The following is a 21,291-nucleotide window of genomic DNA, read 5'->3' on the forward strand; positions in this document are numbered from 1 at the left end:
TAAATTTCCTTGGGTATTACATCTCTCCTCCCCTTAAAAGAGACATGATCCTCAATGTTTTTCATACTTCCATCATCCTTGGAACAACATAGAAAATATTTCATTCATCTAATACTGCATTTCCTAGGTGGCCTCCTTAGTCTCAAAGTATTTCTATTGCACTTTAACCTACATGATGGCAATTCGAAAGAAAAATTTCCTTTCGGTCGAAAATTTATAGTGGCTTGACCTAGAATTCTCCTTCCAGTTTGAATTGTTATAAGCCATTTTGTAACATTCTATTAGTGAGCCTCCTAATGGGATCAATCAACATCCTATTTCCCCTTGTTACCATATTGCAAAAAATCCCTCAGCATGTTCCCTTCATCACCACAGAATTCCATTCCTAAACTGCAACACCTGAGCCTGTTTTAGGACCAATGCTTCATGTATGCCTACTGGGGTACGATCACCTATAGGTTGCTCCACTGTGGCCTATGTTGGTCACCCACATTTTTCTCCCCTTTGCACTTGTGTTGGTTCTAGAAATTTGGGAGAATGATCGGGATTCTCGAAGCTTCCCCTTATAAGGGTTTCCATAAGATGTTTCAACTACCTAACTTGGATAAACTATTGTAATCCTATCCTTCCCTATTTTGGAGTTTTCACCACTTATCCTTTTATCCTATGCCTCCATCAAAGGTGGATATCAAACCCTAGATTGGTAATTAGATAAAAGCTCCCAACTTCCCCTACTTCTCTATATAATCCCAACCTTCTATGTGGTTAGGGGTTGGACTTTGGAGAGTGACTATGCCCTTATGTTGGTGTATTAAGTGGTCGTCATCTCATTCATGTAGGGTGATTGGAGGTTTGTATTGTGACAAGGAAAGGACAAGTCAAAAACTTGGAGGAGATCTTCTACAAGATCAACTACTACTTATGGTTTTAATCTCCTTCCATTTATATTAATGTAAATAATTCATTGATTTCCTCATAGTTTCTTGGCTTGTGTTCTCTAACTATGTAGGTACTAATTTTGGCACTTAGAGCTGGAATTAGAGCTTCCAACCTAAAGGAGTGAAGTGTGTAGATTATTCCATGTAGGCATCACTCTGCCATTGATTTACTTTAAGGAAAATCATTATGTTCCTTGTTTCTCTATTGTTCTAGTTTAGCCACCCACATAGGGTAGATACTTTTGTCCACGATCATAAATCCAGTATAAAGCAATGGGTACCATACTTGGGAATGAACTATTCCCTTGGTGGTTTCCTTATCCCTTATGTTTGATTACCTCCTGTGTCTTTGACAAACCATTGCACCTCACCCTGGCCCACTCTGAACTTGCATTAAAATGCACTAGTGCCTCTTTTGTACTAGCATTGGCCCTTGTTTTTTCAATAACTTTTCCTTGGTTCTTGAGCATTTCTTCAGCTAGCCTACTTCCAACTGAACTTCCCTAAGTCTTTAGTGTCTCGTGGTATTTCTAAAGCGTCTTTTGGTTCTCATTTGTGTTTTTTTCCTTTGGTAAGAATTGGTTTCGAGTTGTCTTTGTTCTTATCATTTCGTTGCTTGCAAACTGATTTTCTTTGATTGCTGAACACTTGGATGAACTATTGTTCTAGTCCTCTTTCTAAAACGTTTAACTAAATAAAAAATTGAACATTTGCATATTAGTTTTCTTCATTTCAAAAATTAAGTGTGGTGAAAAGAAAAAAAATTCATCGACAGTTAGAGTTTTTCATGTGCATTAGCATAAGAATAGTTGCATTGGAAATGAAATTGCATCTTGCATCTTCTTTGTTGCATCTTGATTGCTTCTTCCCTTCCTTAGCTAGATTTTCATTGAAAGATGAAGGATTTCTATTTTCTCATGTTATATTTTCATTTTAGGATATTCATGTGACATTCATGGTGAGCCCCAAAACTAAAACATAATCAATGATAAATAGTAAAATTTATTGAATCATCTAAGGAACATTTGTAACATTAATGCAAACTTTTAGAGGTCTAGGCTAGAGACATGCTCTGGTGTCATTAAACATAGGAGCTATCATTGTTTGCTAGTGTTGCATCCCAAGGGTCAAATCGTGTTCCACATATGTCAATGTATAGGATCATATTCCACATACCTTCGAGTATATTGGTGGTGCTACACACATGTAAAGTATATGGGAATTCTTTCATAGAATGGTTATGCATTAGAAAACACTACTATGGACTTCACTCCCACATACCATCACGTATATTTTGGGAGTCCCCAATAGGTTTCTATCCATCCATAACTAACCAAGTCAGCCGCCTTGTATACCGTGATACACCAAACAGAACATTTAGGGAGATTTCTTGTACGTATGTTAATTCCTTGGTTTTCCAAGTTGTATATTATAGTTCACATTTGCTTAGTAAACCTTTATGTCTAGTTACCGCTTTGTTTTGTTTGTGTCTTTAATATATAAAATCAATTAATTGACCATGGAACAACATCACCCTCGTGGAACAACTCCTTAGTAGATCTTAGGTTGAGACTAATGGCAACAGTTCCTAAGTCTACTAATCAAGGAAGCCCCTCTGATGGGAATCCTCATCCATTTGCTTCTTTTTAAAATATTGGTGCTCATTATATGGAAACATTGTCTGTTCCCAGATTTACCATTGGCTTTCCAGTTTGGTTGTTTTTGACCCCTATGGTTATGAATTTCCAAACTTCTTATCAAACAGGTTCTCCTCCACCTGAATAACATCAAACTTGTGATGATCCTAAAGTTGACCCTTTGCGTTCTTCACCAATTGTTTCATTGTCCATTTCTTCCTCTTCACCGAGGGAAAGTCTTGATTCTGGTAACCAAGAAACTAAGAAGAAGAAGGAAAGGATGAAGAAGAACAAGAAAAATAAGTAAGGAAGCAACCAAACAACCATTGCTACAGACATAACTAGTATGGAGAAATCTTCCAATTAACCCCATAAAATTATTTCCCTTGAATGCTATGTAAGGGTGAACACCTTCTTAGAGATTGTATTGGTATTCCTAAGGTATTAGAAGTGTGGTCCACTTTGTCTCACAAATTTTTTTTTCATAAGCTTCTGGAGATCATGCTGGTGACAAACCTTTAACTAGTGATAGTAAGGTCCATGGGATAAAGGGTAAAGTCAAATTTCCTTCTAAGTTATGTGATGGGAATCATCCTATTCAACCTTTTACTTATATGGAGGAAGCCTCAAAAGTGTTGGAAAACCTTACAACTTCTCAGCCATGACTTCTAGCGAGTAACTGGAAGTTTTCTCCTAATCCTCCAATAGTTGATGAAGTGACTGATCAGAATTTGAATCCAATCAATACCTCTCTCTACGCATGAATCCCATGAGTTCGTCCCAACCAACCACTGGTTTAGAAAATGGTTAACTCGATTCCACCTTCAGTTTATCATGCCTTTCTCATATAGAGTGAAATTCATACCACTCAAGTTCTTCTCATTTCCTTAGATTCCAATGAACTCAGTGGTAGTCCTCCCATTCCAATGGCAGAAGGGGGCATCCTCTTGTTCCTGTGACACCCCATCAAAGTAGTCTAGTCACTTCCTTTCATTGGAGTCAACTGAAAGGATATCTTCTTCCTCCTCATGTGCCCTTCGAGATCATTGTATAGGCTTATAATGTGGTCATATCTAACACACTCATAGATGACAGTGCATCTGTTAGTATTTTGTACTCAAATACTTGGAAAGCTTTCAGTAGCCCACATATTTTGCTCGTTATCCAGAATCTGTTGGCTTTTCATGGAGGAACCAATCAACCGTTAGGGATCCTTCCTAAATTTCCTATTAATTTCGGCAGAAAGATTATCTATATTGATGTGATGGTTGTTTAAGGACCTTTGGATTTTAATTTACTCCTTGGAAGTGACTATGTTTATGTCATGGGAGCTCTTTTCAACTCTTTTTTTTGTCTGATGTGTTTCCCGCATAGAGGAAGAATTGTGACCATTGAGCAACTTCCATTCATTGGTCCTAATTTGACTCCCTATCAACCAGCTTCCCTAAATGGTCCTTGTATGAAATTTGAATCTCCCCCACTGCATATTAATTATGTGTAAACTTGTTCCATGTCCACATTTACTGATGATCTTGTAGGTGATATAGTGCATCATTTATTGGGGTAATTAGAGTCTGATTTGTCTGTTGGATCCTTTGATCCCTTCTAGAGCATTGTTCTCCCATCTGATTAGAACATTTTGGAATTTGTGGTCTCTTAGAGGCCATGATATGATTTTTGAGTGGATTTCATTTTCTTGTGTCAAGCACTTTGAAAACTTAAACAAGGTTCCCATAGTGGAGTTCCTTTTCTTCTGTCAAGCTCGTTAAAAAATGAAACAAGATCTGATGAGGATAGTTCTTTTACTATGTCAACCTTGTTAAAAATGAAATAGGTTTGTATGACCATAGTTCTTTTCCTATGTCAATATTGTTAAAAAAATGAAACAAATCCCCTTTCAATTAGAGTCTTTGTTTAGATCTTATAAATTCCCATTCGATTCTTTCACTTGATCTCACAAATGAACTTTTATTCCATCCACCTATTAGTACCCAGTAGTCTACTTAGTTCAAAGAAATGAAGTTTGCGGGGAATGTACCTCACATTAAGTCATTATGTTGGGGGCATGCAAACTTATTTAAACCATATTTTTTCTCTATTTCAAGCTTGTGTAAAAATGAAACAAATTTCTATCCCATGTTTCAAGCTTCTTTAAAAATGAAACCATTCCCATTTTATTCCTCATGATTGTCATTTTTATGAACCTATTTTTTCTAGAACAACCTTTTTTTTCATTCTATTATCACCATCTAATTTGTTGATCATATCCTTTCACTTAGGTTATTTTTACCCTTTCCCAAGGAATCACTATGATAAGTGGTCTTATTAGCCATACTCTTGACCTATGCATGCTTTGAGTAGTTCCATCATGAAAAGAACCAATTTCCATCCTTTATACCACTTGTTTCTCTAGGAAGAGTCCTCTTTCAGCTGTTTTATAACTCCCAAAATATGAAAAGATTGTGGAGCACTTGTCTTTATGGAATTCCTAAATTTTATGGCATATTTACGGCTCAGAAGAGAATGTGTGCGTCGGAATACTAAGGCTTCGTCTTTTTGCATCTTGGCAGGCCATGGGACCTTACTCCATGGTAGTGGTTGCTAACACGGTCATGGATGACATTATCTTCCCAGAAGGATGGATAGACTGGCCAGGGAACCCCGAAAGAAGAAAGTATGTATTTCTTACATTATGCTATTTTTTAGTATCTGTATATTGATTGCGGATTCTAAAGAAAATTCGGGATCCTAAAAAAGCATACCATATCAAACAATAATTGAACCCTGACATTCCAAAATTTAACCTAAATTTACAATTGAAATAAATTCATAAAAGCTGCATTGCGCTGACAACTATAATTCCATATCTCCATCTAATATCATCGCGATCATTCGTTCTGTGAATGTGCAGCACTGTGAAATATAGCGAGTTCCCTGGTGCAAGACAACAGGGACGAGTTTCATGGGTTAGTAAAGTCACTGATCGTTCCCAGATTGCATCATATTTGATCCTGGGTTACGTTAACGGGAATACATGGGTCAGCTAGAGGCCACGGAGCTACCAGTTTTACTAGGGCAAATAGATTCGATAGCATAAGATATTAATATTTTCATGTTGCAAGACATTCATGCAACATTGCCTTTAGAAAATTTCAGAATTAATTTCATAATTGGTATTACGAATTAAGCTCTCTTCTTTTCTCAAGGCATGTCTTCCCGTGAATTTCATAATTGGCATTCATTAAACTTCGATAAACTCAACGTGTTTGGCTGGACATATTGTGAAGATCGACCATTCTCTTCCACTGCAACTTAATTCTCGTTGCGGTTATAAGTTCTGTACAATATTCTAATAGAATTATAATAGGATAATAATGATGATTTAGTTTTAATTTTAATTTTAAATATTTACTTATAATTTTTTATATAATATAATAATAATTTAATTTTAGAATTTATTAAATTATACCATTAATATCATATAATAGAAATAATTTAATTTTAATTTGATAAAAATTAAAGCAAATTTCAATTATTTGAGTATATTTTTTTTACACAATATAATAATAATTTCATTTCAAAATTATCATCAAAATACATACTAAATTGGTCTTTTAAAGTGTTTTTGCTTTTCTATTTATAAAATAAGAAATGTGCTTAATTTTAGAAACTCTAACTCTACTGCTTGAAACTTAAATCATACATTTCACACATTTATGTTCCGTTTACTGGTCATTGATAGATTTATTGGAGAAAGTTCTAAATATGCAATTGATTGTAATTAACAATTTATTATTGTAATAGTTGACTTTTCAACTTACATAAAATTTCATATATTTTTTTAAGTGTAATAGACATTTTTAATATTGATGATTTAATTATTATACTATAAATTAAAGGGTTGTAATACTAAAATTATATATATATATGTAAACTTCATATCAATAACGTAGCCTTAATCCTCATATTCACCACTTACATTATTAGAATGGCCTGAGACTATTAAATTTTGCATATGATTCCATACTTGATCCATATATGATATGTATGATATAAAATTAAACCTACAACTTTTACCATTCACAATAGCTGCCACATAAGAGAGGTTTATCTTCCTCCAAAAATTTTGCTTAAGAATATTATGAGAATATTCCTCCTCTGAAACCACATCATTAAGGTACCACTTCAAGGATCTATTGGTTCGTGTTCCTTGCCCCTGTGACGATGTTCTGCTCTCCACTCTACTCGACTAAATGGGAGAACTTTGGGTTTAGGTATATTTAGTGGGTATCAAAAATAGAGCCCGCCACCCTTGGTGCATTGGCTAGTAGTCTAATATTATGTCGTTTTTTAGGCCTTGTTCACCACGTGCTTAAACCCTGAGTGGGCCATTTTTTATCAACAAACAAAAAATTTATTTGAACTTTCGATCAACTAACCATTACTGCCCATAACCATCGATGGTGTTAACCATTGGTTGTTAATCTGAAAACTTGTTTGACCGTAAAGGTTTAATAAAACCATTTGGTAGCACATAAGTATTCCGCTGATACAGTCAGTGATTTTTTTAATAGCTTTTGGAGTTTCCTAGTTATGTTTATAAGTTTTATATGCTCGTGTGAATTGTATCCCAGACTGCCAAATCCTAAGTGTTAAAACTGAATGTCATTGAAACTGTTGGCTATATACAAACATTGGTGATATTAATTGAAGACACTAGGATGTCATAACCGTTAGCATATTATTTAAACAACAGATTCAATTGATAATTTCGTCCACCTAAAACTATTGTTAAATGTGCCACATGGCACTATCCGATTGGGCCATGTAGCCCCACATTATTGGGATACATATGTACCCCTAAACTTAGTGAGCTACTGCTATGTTTAGTGGTCCTGTCAATTGTAGGATCCACTGCTTTTAACTAGAGGTCTCACTAAGTTTAACAGAAGCCTTCCAAATTTAGCTGGACTTCCAGCATTGGCTTTGCTCCAAATTTCCCTAGTTATATGCTAAATTTATCCCTTGGTCAAATTTTAACCAAAATATTGACTGGGAAAAACTGGTGCATATGAAGCTGGATTGGGGCACCTTCTACACCATTGGAAAGCTTTTGATGAACTCTTCGATCAAGTTCTAGTTTTGTTGCAATCCAAGAACTTTGATTTTTGGGTTATTAGGAATCCACCTAGATCATTCCTCCCCACATAAGGGTTTTTTTCCTCCAAATGTATAAACAATACCGCAACCATGATTTTCATAACAAATTTCCTTGGCATGCCACCTTTCCTCTCCTTCCCCTTCTAGTTGAGAACTAGGAATGATGAATCCACCACCTGCATCCATATACAATTCAGTAACTTCCGATACATGCCAACCTTGCAAGATTCCAAAATAGACCTACTTTTCAAGAGTTTATAACAAACTCATGGTCAATTTTACGAAAAAACCATACCCCATGCTATCTAACTGAAGGTCAAAATATCACTATGTTGCATTAATAAGTTATTTATACACTTCATAATTTTTACAAACATTTTTGCAACAAGTGATTTACAATGGTTTTCGTGCTCAACTATTTAAAAAGACTACCAATATCTTACCTGAGATTTCTTCCTGTAGTTGTCTTCCTTATTGAACTGCTTCATCAGGTGGTTCCTTCACTGATGATTTGACATGATTCTGGTCCTTCCTTAGGTGTAGCTCTGTCTGGAGCTTCCAACATGTGGCTCTATTATGCCCACCATTGTTGCAATGGTTGCAATGCCTCTTCCACCTCCAAAAATTGTTGACCTTCATTCTCCTTTGATGTGGAGAGGGATCCTTATGTTGTATCTCCTTCCTCATTGATATAAACTTCCCTGAATGACTCTCTCTGGTGCAAGTATAGCGAGGAGATATTGACTTAGCTCATCCTCTAAAATTATCACCCCACTTTGAAGATTACCTACAATCATGATCACAAGAATGGTGTGTTGTACCCTCAACCTGCATTGATTCATAGTCCCTTGCTATTATAGCTATGTAGTTTCTTTCAAATGCACCAATATCATCATCATAATGAGAACATAAGATTGAAGTATCACTAACATTATTTACATAAGTTTCCGATTCGAGAGTGGGTGAGGCTGGCATCACTACGCTTTCATTACACTCCAACTTTGCCAATGCCTCTTTTGTGGCTTGTAATAGTTTTCTCAATTCAACATTATTTGAATGAATTCTTTAGTGATGTTGATTTGAGTGATGAGAAAAATATGAAGAAGAAGAACATTTACTTTAATATGGAGATGGAGGTTCAAGAGGGTCTCCTCCAAATCGTTGGTTCACTAAAGCCTCATCCCATGCTTTGGATTTCTTCTTCTTTTACTTCTCTTCTATTCTCTTCTCATAATTCACAAACAATTATCTACCATGTTTTCCATCTTGTATAAATCTTAACAAAAAGATTTTTCATTCTACATTTTCTTCTTTGTGTTGCATGTCCAGTCTATGGTTATTATTCATAGAAGCAAGAAGATTTCTCTAATAGAAAACTTGATCAAGTATGCCTCTGATACCAGCATTATCCAATATATTTTATTCATGTGATGTTAGAAAAAATACATGAGAGAGAACTTAAAGACTATGTATGAACATACTAAAAGAAGAAGCAAAAGAAAGGAGACCATAAAGTCAGTGCACACAATGTTTGACAATGGATTTCATCCAATGTGGACTATGTATCTAGCCCCTACTTCAATAGTTGGGAGGTTGCTTCATTCATATCAACCAAATGAAAAGGAGTACATAGAAAAAGACATCATTATACCTCCAATCCTTCAACTACTCAAAACAAAATAATCACAACACTAGTTGGTCCATCTTGTCTTCCTAAAAGTCTTGAATGTAAACATGACCTACTTATGAAAGGTGCATTATTGTCTAAAGCATTGTCACTATCAATTAATGTAGAAGTCATGCTTTTGGGATGACCCCTAAAATCCATTTCTTAGATGCAAAAATAGACTACACTGTTATGATCCTTGAAATTTTCTAGTTAAAAGGAGTATAATATCAACCCCATTTTGACACTATCAATTATGACCCCTAATGGAATCTTTAATATTCCTCAGATTTTTCATAGGAATATTGTGGGAATATTTCGCTTAAATATTCCTGGTCTAGAATTGCACTATCAAGGGTCCACTTCAAGGATCTATCTCTCAGGGTTTTGTTATTCAAGGTTCGACACCCCTAAGGAAATGTTCCACTCTCGGTTTTGCTTGACTGAATTAATAACAAAGCTCGCCATCATTTGTGGATTGGATGGTAATATGTTATTATGTAGTTTGTTAGGCCTAGATGGTTGCAGGCTTAAACCCTGAGTGGGAAATTTTGTATTAACAAATAATACATTTCTTTGAACCACGATCAACTAATTGTTGTTGCATGAACCATTGAATTTGTTAATTGTTGGTTGCCAATTTTAAAACTTGTTTGGCCATAAACATTTAACAAAATCATTTGATAAAATATGAGCATTCTGTCGATACAATAGGGACATGTTTTGTAATTTTATTTTTGGTAATTCACAGATTTTGTTTATATATTTTATATGTTAGCGGGAATTGTATCCCACATCCCCAATCATTAAGTGCTAAGCCCAAATTCCATTGTGATCATTGGCTATATATAACCATTGGTGACATTAAACCAAGCTGTTGGGTTGTCATAACCATTAGCATATTATTTAAAACTATTGGTTCAATTGACAGTTTCATTTACCCAAAACCATTGCCAAATATAACAAACTGTCTGCCAAATTTTGGTCAACAAAGGGACAAATTTTCCACCAACTGGGTACCACGTGGCACCATTTGATTAGGCTATGTGGCCCCACATTATTCGGCCACATATCTGCCTCTAAAATTAGCGGAGTGCCACTGTATTTAGTTTTTTTTATAATTATAGTAGTATTCTACTTTGAATTAGACGTCTACTTAATTTTAGCTGAAGTCTTTCGAATTTAGTTGGACAACCAACTTTAGCGCTGCTCCAAGTTTGAATTTTTTTTTACTAGGCACAAATTTTGCAAAGAAAGTCCAATTGAGGCTTTCATCTGTGTTGATGGAAAGCTTGGGACAAGATCTTCAATTTGGCCCTAGTTTCACTACGATCCAAGGACTTTGATTTTTGGGCCCTTAGGGACCCACCTAATCAATTATTCTTTAACAACTACTTCATCGTGTTCATAGGTGTCATATTTCTATGTTAAGGTTCCTCTGGACATGACAAAAAAAATTCACAAGGTTTTCGATTCGACTCTAGCCATTCCATGAGGTTATTATGGCAAGTTTTTTCATTGTAAGATTATGAAACCCTAACTCTGATTTTGTTATTTCCAAAGGGTTTTATTTAATTCCTTGTATGGCTTGTTAATGAAGATAATTTACTCTTTCTTCTGGCAATAACATGGTGAGTCTTCTCTGCATACACAGGTATATAACTTGAACCCTTGGTTCTTAAATTCTCTTTCCTTCTGATGAATTATTTTAGAAAACTAGAACAATGTTTGACCGTGCTAATTTAATCACATGTGCACTTCAGTAGAAACAAGTAGTTTTTTATAAATGAAAATTATTAGAAGGTTTCGAGAAATATTTTCATTCGTTTTGTTTTTTCCTACAATGACTACAAGTTCGTATTTAACATTTTAATTTTGTGAGGTGTTTGATCACGTCATGACCCTCTGGCTTACTATTTTTCATCTATATCATATATTAGTGTTTTAGTTTGTAGCTAGGGCATATTTTTTCTATAGGCTACTTCCTCAATGTTCAGTAAAGTTGTAAACATTCTGAAGGGCATGACCCATTTTTGATACAGTATTGGTTTCACCCCTCTCGGTCTTTATTTTTGAACATGTAAAGGTTCTCCCTCCCTACAAGGGTTGTTAATATTGCAGTGTCATTTACTTACCTTCTTGTCCAAAGAAGACCTTTATAGTTGTATCATTTGTTTTCCAAAATAATATTTATAATTTACTCTATAATTATAATTGTGAATGTTATCATAATATGGCTACATTGAAAAACTGTTTATTGTAGTTATAAGAAATGGGGCTCAGGCCTATTGGAATAATTTTGGAAAAAAATCTATATTGAATAGTTGTAAAAATTGTGAATGTTATCATAATATGGCTACATTGAAAAATTGTTTATTGTAGTTATAAGAAATGGGGCTCAGGCCTATTGGAATAATTTTGGAAAAAAATTCTATATTGAATAGTTGTAAAATGGTTCTCTCTCTCTCTCTCTCTCTCTCTCTCTCTCTCTCTCTCTCTCTCTCTCTCTCTCTCTCTCTCTCTCTCTCTCTGTTACCAATCTATACAAATTTCTTCCAGAAATACAATAACTCAATTTACTTAACTGTCTTTTCTCAGTTCTTGTCTCTTCCTTTTATTTGATATTTCTAGGCATGCAATTATTAAATTTATTTTAACGAAATATATACTAATTCGGAAACCTAGTCGACTCCTATAATGGGGGACCTCTTCCAGCATTATGAGCCGTAACTCTTCTTTGTTTAGGACTATTTTTGTTTGGGCTTATAACAAAACTTCTTTTTTCTATAGTCGTGCAAAAGTAACTTGAACCTAATCACAACCTCTTGCCTTAATATTAAATATAGACATATATTTGCAATTTGTTCTATTTTAATTTTTCTAAAGCACATATTTTGATGTTGGAAAGCCTTTCATTCGATTTTATGTATGTGTGTAAATACATAGACTTATGACTCGATACTATCCTTGTTTAAGAAACGTCCTAATCAATAATTTTACCTAGTATTTAACTTTTTTTGTTATTTCCAGTCAAAAAATTCCAAGAGGATTTTTTAGGTAACTTATTACCACTTCGGTTGACTAGGAGGGGTTTTCCCTTGCACTTGGAATCTCTTTTTGTACCTTTATAAAGCTTATATAGCCAAAAAATAATCTTCATATCATTTTACACACATATTCATGACATTTGGTCAACAACAATAAAACTTTCATTTAACATTCTATGATTTTCCAGAATCCCTCTCCTTCACAATAAACATTTATTCTAACTTTTCCTAAATTTTCTCAACATGTAATTTTCTATTAGTCACAATTTAAGCCTTTCATACACTTATCTATGTTCTTCCAAGGAATAGGTTAAAGGCTTCCATGTTCCTATTAAGAAACCAAGTGTAGAGTATATTAGACTTGATTTCTCTTAACTTGATAATTACTTGTGAATGTTATATACTTTCTTATTACTTATTATACATACTCTTCATTAAGAAATTATACAAATGTTCAAAACATAAATATCACAAAGAGACAAGAGATGCAATAAATTAGACTCCAAGCTAGGGCAAAACCCCATAATGAGAAAAAACAAAACAATCCTTCTCTTAGAAAATCATATCAAAATGAGATATCCCTTACCAAGAAAAAGACAAAAATCCCACCAAAAACACCAAGTCCAACCCTCCTCCAAGTCACCTGGAAAGTCAGAGTCAACATTGGTCAAACCAGTCATCTTCGTGAAATTTTGTCCCCTAAATTTTCGGGCGTGTAGTAGCACATAATAATTTGGCATGTTCACAAAATTTATCCTCCAAATGAGAAATATTCTCTCCCCTTTAATCCCACTTCCTTTCTCCTTTTCTAGTTTAGAAAAATGCTTCTTGTTGTGAGCTTATATGATCTAAAAGATAAGTCAAACTATGTTTTATATAAAGTTTTCCAGAAGGTTCTAATAGTGTTACATAGTAATTTGTCACTGACCATATCCCCTAATCTCGGATAAAGTCAGTTCCTGAGTGACATCACCGCTATGTCATACATCAAATAAATGTGTCCACATCTTCCTAATCATTCAAGAAGACTAAACATGTTCTCTCTAAACCTGAAGATTGACCCTTTTACCAATTTTTCTACATCATTGCAAGTAAACCCAATTTTGCCTCCAATGATTCCCTATGATGAATGATACCGCCATGACTTCGCCACAGGGGTACATTTGTTTCCTGCGATGGTCAAATTTTAGGGCTCGGTGCAAGTCATCAAGAACCTCGTTGTGACGGTGGCTCTGAACACACTTCTTCCTTACAACATTATCGCTGAGCCCCAGTGTATTACTTACGACGATCCAAATATGATGAACTAGTTCAAACAGTTGGCCTTCTGGCTGATTCTAGAACTGGTTTTTGGGTCAAGGGAGTTCACCTTTCCTACTCTGGGATGGTGGTTCCACCCTTTGTGAACCTTCCCTTGAAGATAATCTCCCTCTCCCTCATTTTATGGAAGCTCTTCCTCTTATAAAAGCACTCCCCATTGCTATGATCAGCTAGTTCTTAGTTTTTGGGCTTGAGAAAATTAGCTAGCTTTGGTGTGAGTTTGATAGTTTGCAGTGTGAATTGCTGATAGTGTAGTAATTGGTTGTGGATTTCCTTAGCCTTGTATTAGTGTTGGCGAGTGAGAGAGATATCATCTATTTGGGAGACCCTCATGAGAGTGAATGCTTGAAGAAACATACCGGTTGGACCCTCCGAGAAAGCTTGCGACGTTAAGGCTTAGTTGTAAGCTTGCTTTTCTTCATTTTATTACAATTAATGGTGATTTCCTATGTCTTGTGTAAAATATACTTAATAGCTTATGGTTCACTGAACTTGTAAGTAAATAGATCATTTTTGTACTCTGTCACGTGTTCTATTACTCTCTTGTGTTGTTTTAGGTGAATCGCTCAACAAGGAGAAGGAAATGATAGCTGAAGTGGCGCAACGAAAGCGCCATCGAAGACTGATTTGACGTAGGCTCTTTCAACAATGTTTGTTTAAGGAAATTAGCTGTTGTTTTGTCTTGCTATGACTAGACCCACTCTAGGGCTAGAGGGGTTGCGTTTGTTCGCAGAGGGAACATTTCCTACATCACAGTAATCACTAGGTATCCTTCTTGCATAATCACAAATGCACTACCAAGAACAATATTAGAGCACTAACCTTGGTGAGCGTGAAATGTTGATAGTTTTCCTTTTGGAACAAGAACAAAGATCTAGTGCATGCTATAATTCCTTCTAACACAAATTCAAGCAAATTTCCAACAATAATTTTGCATCACAACAAAAAGAATTAACGCATGTAAGATTTACTTCTATCACAAACATAAACACATTTTCAACTGTAAGATGAAGGAAATTTAACACATTCTAACCTTTCTTCTAGCATAACGACAAACATATTTCTAATAACAACGTTGTGTTATGAAGGAAATATAATGTTCTAGCTTTCCTTCTATCACAAGCAGAATCCCATTTCAAACAACAACATTGCACCTCAAATGAAAGCTTACAATAAATATCATTACTTCTACTACAAACATAACCATATTTCTAGAAGCAACATTACATGGTCAAATAAATCTAGCACATGCTAGATTTCCTTCTAGCACAAACACAAGCACATTGCCAATAAAAATATTATAAGGTGAACAAAATCCACCACACGCTAAATTTCCTTATAACATAAATAGAAGCATATTACCCAAAAAAGCATTGCAAAGTAAAAGAAATCTTACACATTCTAGAGTTTCTTCTAGCACAAACACAATCACATTGCCAAAAACAACATTGCACGGTGGAAGATATCTAGCATACGCTTGATTTACTTCTGATAGAAGAAACTTACAAAATCATCCAAATATTAAAAGAAAACTTCAATAATGCAAGGAATCACATGAAGCGACAAGCAGATCATAACAAAACCGAAAGAGAGTTTGAAGTTGGAGATTGGGTGTTTGTCAAGCTCCAACCATACAAATAATTATCCTTAAAACAGAAAGGAAAAAACAAATTGGCACCAAAGTTCTATGGACCTTATTGTTATAGATATTTTTGGGCACTGCAAACCCAATCATAAATGTCCATAAACCAAGGGCTCCTAAGTCCCTAAAGGTGTTGTTCCAACCCATAGAAGAACAAGGTCAACCAATTACAACATCTCCCAGAAGTTCTCCATGAAAAACTACTCAAAACTGGTCAAAATTGAACCATTTCACCTGCTCCATAGGCAAAGCGCGTTGCATCCCACCTAAATACACATAGTATGTGCGATGCATGTCAAAGCCCTTCTATGGGGTGCGATGGGTGAGAAGGGACAAATGGCAGGGTCAATCTGCAAGGTGGAGAAGCATGGAATCTTCCGGAAACTTCTCCTGTGACACTAGCCTCTCTGAATTCGACCAGGGATGAGTAAGAGATCATCAATCTCCAAGTGGAATCAAGAACTATCAGAGGGAAGACACTAATCAAATCTCAAAAGCTGACTCACCTCCCTTGCAGACATCTACATATGGATCCCTCATCCCAGAGATCCAGAGGCTGGAATTTTGTATCTTGTAAGGAAGTGCTCTTGGTTTCTTGGTGCAATATCATAGTGTTGGGTGATATAAGCTTTTCATGAGATGAAGAAGGGCTTACTTGCTGAGAGGATGATGCTGGGTCAGAACAATTGGTTGTAATTCTCTTTGCTCTTTCTTGATTATCAGTAAAGCTATTGAAGTCTTCCTCCATATTCATGTATGATTGATTATTTATGCATTTGTATGGTCAATGTACATCTGATCCTATATTGTTTATGATAATAGATCTATGCTCTTGGATAGTGTTATGCTGCTTTGATTCTACAGGTACTCTTTGAAGCTGGGTCGACAAGGAAGCGAGTGGCAAAGACCTACCAGACGAGAGAGGAATCGAGCAAGGAACCAAGTGCAAGACAGAGGTTGGTCTCCTTATTCTTCTCTTATCTATTTTTCATAAAGGAAAACAAAAGTAGTTTTGATCCAAATGGAAAATGGCATCAACCCATGGTACTCATCCACCCATATTATTCATTGACCCATGGATTTTAAAATACCACGGGCGAATGCCATTTACAATACCATGGGTCAATTCCATGGGTGAATGAATACCATGGGTGGATTTTACAATACCACGGGCGGATTCCATTTACAATTTACATGAGTACCATGGGTTGATGCCATTTTCCATTTGGATCAAGTTTTTAGTGTGTTTGTTTCTAAGGTAGCTACCAGCCTTAGTGGGATTATCAGCTCTGCATAGACACTATTCCTGATAAAAAAATGGTGACTCCACTGGGGAGCGAGTAGATTGTTTGTTCATCTACATTTGTTTACTTTATAAACTTACAGACGGAGCCTGAAGTCAAGCCAGCTAGCCTTCGAATTGCATTTGCTATGCAAGTGCAAACTAGATCAACGCTGCCTCAGTCAATCTCTAGGTTTTGTTTATGAATTAAACGATTGATTTAAAAGCTTTCTAATTGCCCTCGTGGTGGCTCTAGTAACCTCCTTAGATCTAGCCCTGTGATTGATTTACTGATTACCACTTGCTTGGCCTAAATCCCTGAACTGAACTGCAAGCTATGACCCAAAATCCAATCAAAGTCTTGTCCCTAGTCCTGTGCACTGTCTGTTCTGTGAACATCAAATGCAGCGCACTTCCTGAGTGTAGTAGGTGCGTTGCATTTCAGTTTCACTGTGTTGCAGGTGCATTGATCAGACAAGGCCTTGTTCCTAAATTTTGGTTTTTGTGTTCACTATTTTTAGCTCTATTCAGGAGTTTTGCTGCCTATAGTTAGTACACCTCTGTTTAAAACCCCTTTCCTTGCTGTTATTCCGCCTCCATTGTGCAAAGAACTGTAAATGTTTTTATGTATTTTTTAGTCATTTTTAGTTCTTCTTTACAAAGAAGTAGCGTAATTGTACTGTCGTTTCTTGATTTGAAAGTGTCGCAAGTGTCGTTTTCAGTCATAGAAGAGAATCTGATTGTTCTTAATAGTCGATTACACCATTACTATTGTATTTGATCTGAATTAGTAGTTCTTCTAGTGTCGAAAGCAAGTTTTCAATTCCAAATTGCAAAGTGTTGTTATTGTCCTCATTTTGTTTTGAAAAGAAACTTGTAAGTAATTGTCGCTTTGGAAAATAATTCAGATTTGCGCTTAGCTTTCTTTTTATCATTCACATATTAAGAAGGCTGAAAACAAATACATGCATGTGCATTTGCATTTAGACTGTGTGTTGGTTTGATTTAGGACAGTGCACATAGTGTATGCTCTATGCTCTTTGTTGAAAGAACGCCATCTCTCTTTCCTTAGTAGCTAGGATTTTCATTGTAGAAAGAAGATTAAACGACTATTTATCATCTTAGATTGCATTTTAGGAATTGTACATCTACATCACGTGTTGAACCTGAAAGGCAAATTTCTTAAGCAAGATCAACTATAAAATAAATTTAATGAATCTAAAAATGCTTTGGAACCTAACACACAAAATCTAGAAGTCTAGGCTAGAGACGTATTCTGATGTCATAAAGCCTGGTAATTGTTGTTTTCATTGTTGGTTGGGTGATTCCTCCACTTTGAGACGATAAGTGCCAGTATGGACTTGTGCTCCCACGTACCTATTGTGCCCTACAACAACCCCCCATTTCATAACATTTTTAATCACAAACAATTAACATATGAAATGGGTCCCTTTTAAAATTTAATCGGCATTAATGAATTTGTTCGAAAAAGGTATGATAATCAAATGAATTTGTGAATGAAAGCCTTTTTGAATAAATATCAAGCAATTTTTGGTTAAGTCCGAAAAAGCAATCGCAAGATCGCATGTCACCTTGGTCCTTTCCGATGCGATATCGCTATCGGCGATCGGCAGTATTCAATGCACACACAAAAGAGCACATATCTTACACCCCGATGCCACGTGATATCGGCGATCGGCTATCGGCGCTGCCTCTTGCAAAAAACGCTTTAAGCCCCGACCCGATGCGATATCGCTATCGGTAGTCGGCGGAATCCCATACATTTTCATAAGACACTCAGATCTTTTCCCCGATGCGATGTGATACCGCTATCGGTAGTTGGCAAATCATTTGATATACATCTAGGAATGTGTTTGCGCGCTAATCCGATGCAATGTCGCAATCGGCATTCGCCAAGATCTCTCCCAAATGATAGTATCACTCACACCCCCGATGCGATGCGATGACGCTTAACGATGATCAGAATTCCTAAAAGGTGATTGTTTCAAAGCTTTAAAGTTATATTTAAATCCGATTGACAAAAGCACAGATTTCAAAATGCCGTTAAATGCAGGGATAAGGTAATCCATGCGTATTTAAAACTTTGCCCCTTCGATTTAACGAACACTTACGATTAGACCTTTAAAAAATCTGTTGCACGCTTTAAGGGGTCATTCAGTTTAATAACGAAGTAATGGTCATTTATGAAGCTACAGGCTGTAAAATCACCATCATTGCATCTGCGGTGCCTTCTCAAATCATTAGATCCGTAGCCACTTTTAGAATTAATCTTGCCACGCTTCAAGTAATATATCTATCCCGTTATGGATTGTCGTTGTTATTTCCTTGTTACGATTCCTCTTGCATTGGTGTAGAATTCAGCTGTCGAGAGAAGCCTGAACATGATGGGAAAGAAATTCAAGAAGGCTGCGGGTTCTACTGTAACACCTGTCGCAGGTCAAGTTGCTATAGTTTCGAAGAAAGGCCTAATCTCAGATACTACATGCACTAGTCTTCCTATCACTACCTGGCAGGGTACATATAATCTGTTAGAGGCCGAGCAACCAGAAAAGATAGTGACTGAGGCTAGTGTGGATGAACAAAGGAAGTCTAAGGCAACTCTCAAAGACTTGGCCGACTCCTTTTTGCACAGAATAGCAGCCAGAGAGTAGGTCTTACCTTACACTGATGTGGTACGCTGGGCAATTGAAGAAATTACCCTCACTGATAGAACTTTCCATACAAGGGATGGAAGGATTTTCGGGTCATTCAAGCCTGATGACCTGAGGCGAATGTATCATTTGCCTGAACCGGAGCTAGTCTATAACAGAACCTTCGTGGAAAAGTTCGCGAACGAGAATGAATCACCATCCGAACCCCTCAGAGATTGGAAGCAGAACCCAGCCAAACACAAGCATGAAAGTTCGGGTAAGTACTCCAATGCTTCTTTAGCTTCTCCCTATTGCTATGCTGGGATTATGATGTGTAGATTGTGGGGATTACATGACTCCGCTAATATCCATATGCCGTAGCGCATTGGTTCGGGGAAGAGCATTTCACCTATATTAGAGTTTTTGGAAGCAAAGCTAGGTCGCACGTTCTCCCTCTATACATCCCAGACAAATTGTTAGCCCGGGAAATCTCCTACCAGATTATGTCCGAGGGTGTCACACAAACTCTCAAAGATGAGAAGAAAAGAGGATGGCCCTCTTTTCCTTTAAGAATTGGAGTTTATACGTTGCAGAATTACAAGCATGCAGAAAAAGAAGCAACAAAACTCCAAATGATATCCCTGGCCACTATCCCAAACAAACTCTATGATCCGAACAAGACTGCTTTCATTGCCCTGGAACAGGCCAAACTGTCAAAGATTGTCAATCAAGAAGATCAGTTTGATGACCTGTTCGCAGGTGCCGATTCAATAAGCCAAACCAAACAGCTTGCTGCAATGAGATACAAAGATGTGGAGTTAACTGAATTTAATAAACTTAGAAAGCAAAGGTTGCAAACTTTGCCTCTAGATTTATTATCCACAACCCCAGCATCTTCCTCAAGCGAGCCTGGTCAGCAGCAGATACATCCACCTCCTGTTACAATTAAAGAGTATGATAAACAACAGGAGGAAAGGCAAAACAAGCTGCAGGCAGAGAAGCATAAAAGGGAGCAGATAGAAAGGCAGCAAAAGGCACAAAAGGATCAAGAGCAAAGAAAACAGAAAGAGATAGAGGAACAGAGGAAGAAGGAAGAAGAAGAGAAAACAAAGAAAGAACTGGAAGATAGGCAGAAAAGGGAATTAGAGGAGCAGCAGCGGAGAGCACAGGAGGAGCAGCAGCGGAAGGCATTTGAGGAACAACAGAGGATTGAACAAGAAAAAGAACAGAGCAAAGCTCACACAGAGCAACATGAGCAAACCTCCACCGATCCTGAACTGATTAAGGAATGGAACCAATTCGATTCCATTATCAGTGGTAAGGAAGCCTCCAAAGACTCAGACACCTCTAAAACAAGCAATGCTCCCGATACTACTTCTTCTCAGGTTCTAGAAGGAACCAGCGGCCCACCCATTTTACAGGATGTCGAGGTAATCACTCAAGACCCGTCCGATCAAATTGATCTTCAGGTGGAAGAAATTCCTCCTCTAGATATTTTCTACAGCCCAAAGCATAGAGTCGTTGTTAGGCGCTCTAGGAAAAGACGAAGGCTTGATCAACCTTCTATTTCTCCTGAGCAAACAGTCACGGGAAATGTGGTCTGGAAGGGGGAATTGGACCCCTCCGACAATCTGACTAAGCTGTCGCAATTTGCAGGAGCTTATTCGGCAGCGACTATTGACAAAGCATGAGAGGTAAGTCTTCTGTTGAAGACTAAAGATCATGAAATATATGCATTGCAGGCAGAAGTAATTGAGGCGAAAAACAAGGCAGCACAGGTAGAAGAGCAGTTGCTGGCTCAACAGCAAGAAAACAATTTGTTAACCCAGCAGCTGCAAATTGAAAAACAGAGGATAGACCAAAGTGAGGTTCAGAAGGCAAAAGAATTATCGGAGACATTGTCACAGTTAAAAGCATCAAATGAGCTGATGATAAAATCTAAAGATGA

The sequence above is a fragment of the Pinus tabuliformis genome, chromosome 6 (assembly GCF_031772625.1).
Source record: "Pinus tabuliformis cultivar Carrire ecotype Pingquan chromosome 6, CPIR1, whole genome shotgun sequence".
Taxonomy (NCBI): domain Eukaryota; kingdom Viridiplantae; phylum Streptophyta; class Pinopsida; order Pinales; family Pinaceae; genus Pinus; species Pinus tabuliformis.